The following is a 3482-nucleotide window of genomic DNA, read 5'->3' as shown; positions in this document are numbered from 1 at the left end:
AACATATATAATATTGAAGGCACTTCTGGACATCCAAGTCATGGTCCCAACCGGAGAAGGATTCTGTCCAGTCCGAAAAGTACGAAGACAAAATTTGCCACCCGAGCCCGATATAGTCATATACGGTATATGAATTGAAAGATATTGATGATCAATATAAGACAACTGGAGACGGAAGTAGGTAGCTATTGCATTTCAACTTGGAACAAAATGGAAAGAAAGAAAATAATTTTTTCAACAGATTGCAGCTCAGAATTCTGCAATATAATGGATATTTTACTCGTCAAAATAAATTATTATTTTTAAGAAAATGTGTACTGGTGACCAAAATATGGGTGACCAAAAAGTCGAAGTGACCAAAACACCGGGTGACAAAACTGCAGTGACTAGATGGTACAATGACGAGAGTTCCGGTGACGAAAATTCCGCTTCCCGTTTGATTTCATTTACTCTTTCTAAAATCTTGCCACTTACACAAATTTGTTGAGAACGAGATTTTGCCACAGATAGCCAGTATTTTTGTTTCATCATTGAATACTTTCATAGAGTAGTTAATATATAAAAAAATCAATGTTTGTATTTCTAGATGCTAAGACTGCTTGTCTAATGACAAAATAAATACTATGCTAAAGAACAACTCGAATTAAAACAACTCAGTATATCATATTAAAAATAAAATGAAAACAAATACCAATCAAAAAAGGAAGAAGAAAATGCTACCTATTGCTTGTTATCACTATGACAATTCTCTCACTGAAGTGGTGGTCAGTCAAAGAACAACACATCAAGTATTCAAGTGATCGGCAAATAAAACAAGCAAAATAAGTGGGGAGTGTATCACGCGAGCGATAAGCCGGCGTTCCTTTGTTTTTAATCTGACCACCTGTAAACATGATAACAACTTTGGACTTTACCTTGACATTTGAAGATGGTTCAAGGCAATCAAGGAAAGCAATGTACACCTTGGGCGACATTATCAGTGCAAAAAATCTAATCTCCCATTCAAATATTTTCATATTGCTTCGTAGCAATAAATACTTATGCAGATTAGAAGTAAGAAAGCTAGTAAGATTAAGCGCAATTTCAAATGTATTCGAATATTTATTTTATTACTTACCTTAAATTATCTAGCTCAATAATCGTAAACACAGAAATAACAGTTTACGCTGTATATAAAATTATCTCTTTGTGCTTTGTAATACTTGTTTAAATCTCCCTATTAATCTACATTCAAATCAAACATCTGGCTAGCCTACAGATTTAGAGATTTAATTCATAAACACAGAAATCACAGCTTATACTTTATAGTATAAAATTATCTCTTCGTAATTTTCATTATAAGTTTAATTATCTCTCTTAATCTGCATTCAAAACAAATATCTGGATAGCCTACAGATTTAAAGATTTAATTCCTAAACACAGAAATCACAGCTTATACTGTGTAACATAAAATTATCTCTTCGTAATTTTCATTATATGTTTAATTATCGCTCTTAATCTGCATTGCATTTAAAGATTTAAAGATTTAATCCCTAAACGCAGAAATTACAGCTTATACTATATACTATAAAATTATCTCTTCATAATTTTCATCATATGTTTAATTATCTCTCTTAATCAGCATTCAAATCAAATCTCTGGATAGCCTACAGATTTAAAGATTTAATCCCTAAACGCAGAAATTACAGCTTATACTATATACTATAAAATTATCTCTTCATAATTTTCATCATATGTTTAATTATCTCTCTTAATCAGCATTCAAATCAAATCTCTGGATAGCCTACAGATTTAAAGATTTAATCCCTAAACGCAGAAATCACAGCTTATACTGTGTAACATAAAATTATCTCTTCGAAATTTTCATTATATGTTTAATTATCTCTCTTAATCTGCATTCAAATCAAATATCTAGATAGGGTATAGAAGGTGGGTTATAATTATACTGTTTCTACTTAACCAGCTCTGAGCAGAAAACAATTTTTAGTTTCTTAAAAGCTAATAGAATACAAAATGTTATAAAATAAAACTTAAGGTAAATTGATCATCTTACTGTATTATGACTTGCATTCCACCCAGACACAAGTCCGTAATAGCAAATGAAAACTTAAATTTTTATTTTTAATAGCTTTTCAGAAACTAAAAATTGTAAAAAAGAAGTGACTTAAGCCCCATTGTTCATGCACTAAATTATGAAAATAAAAATAAAATATAAATATAAATATAAATATTGTTTTATACGCTATCTTTAAACTTCCTGCAGCTCGGTGAAAAATGTAAATAGAGGCCTAGTTTTTTTTTATTGTCTAAAGTAGAGACGAGATAACTTTTATAGACGCTTACGGTTTGAAGTTCAGAATTTTTTTTCGATACGCCCTAATGTAGGGTCGATGTGAACCAAAGTCCCGAGTCAGACAGTCACTTCGTAAGCAAAGTCAAAGCCAAATATTATTCAAAGGTTTGTTTGTGGATTCTTTTAATCAAGCATAGCCAAGTTCAAATATTTTGTAATGTCATATACTATCTGATGTGATAAAGACCATTTCAATGTGATTATGCGCTATCACGTGGAGTAAAAAAACCCAAAAGTAGTAATCAGTGAATCTTAGCCTCGACACGTGATCTTCTAGTATACAGTATGAAAGACATTTATTTTAAAGTAGATGATAATAATAATAATAATAATAATAATAATAATAATAATAATAATAATAATATTATTATTATTATTATTATTATTATTGTTATTATTATTATATTTAGTAGGTTATTTTACGACGCTATATCAACATATTAGGTTATTTAGCGTCTGAATGAGATGAAGGTGATAATGTCGGTGAAATGAATCCGAGGTCCGGCACCGACAGTTTTTTATTTTATTTTATTGGGTTATTTTACAACGCTGTATCAACATCTAGGTTATTTAGCGTCTGAATGAAATGAAGATGATAATGCCGGTGAAATGAGTCCGGGGTCCAGCACCTAAAGTTACCCAGCCTTTGCTCGTATTGGGTTGAAGAAAAACCCCGGAAAAAACCTCAACCAGGTTACTTGGCCCGATTCGAATCCGGGCTACCTGGTTTCGCAGCCAGACGCGCTGACCGTTACTCCACAGGTGTGGATCGCACCGAAAGTTATCCAGCATTTTCTCATATTAAGTTGAGGGAAAACCCCGGAAAAAACCTCAACCAGGTAACTTGCCCCCACCGGGAATTGCGGCCAGACGCACAGGTGTGGACATTATTATTATTATTATTATTATTATTATTATCATTATTATTATTATCATCATCATTATTATCATTATTATTATCATTATCATTATCATTATCATTATCATTATCATCATTATCATTATTATTATCATTATCATCATTATCATTATCATTATTATTATTATCATCATTATCATTATTATCATTATCATTATCATTAGCAATTTTATCATTATCATTATTATTATCATTATCATTATCATTATC

Source organism: Periplaneta americana, chromosome 7 (assembly GCF_040183065.1).
Source record: "Periplaneta americana isolate PAMFEO1 chromosome 7, P.americana_PAMFEO1_priV1, whole genome shotgun sequence".
Classification (NCBI taxonomy): domain Eukaryota; kingdom Metazoa; phylum Arthropoda; class Insecta; order Blattodea; family Blattidae; genus Periplaneta; species Periplaneta americana.
This window is presented reverse-complemented; position numbering follows the sequence as displayed.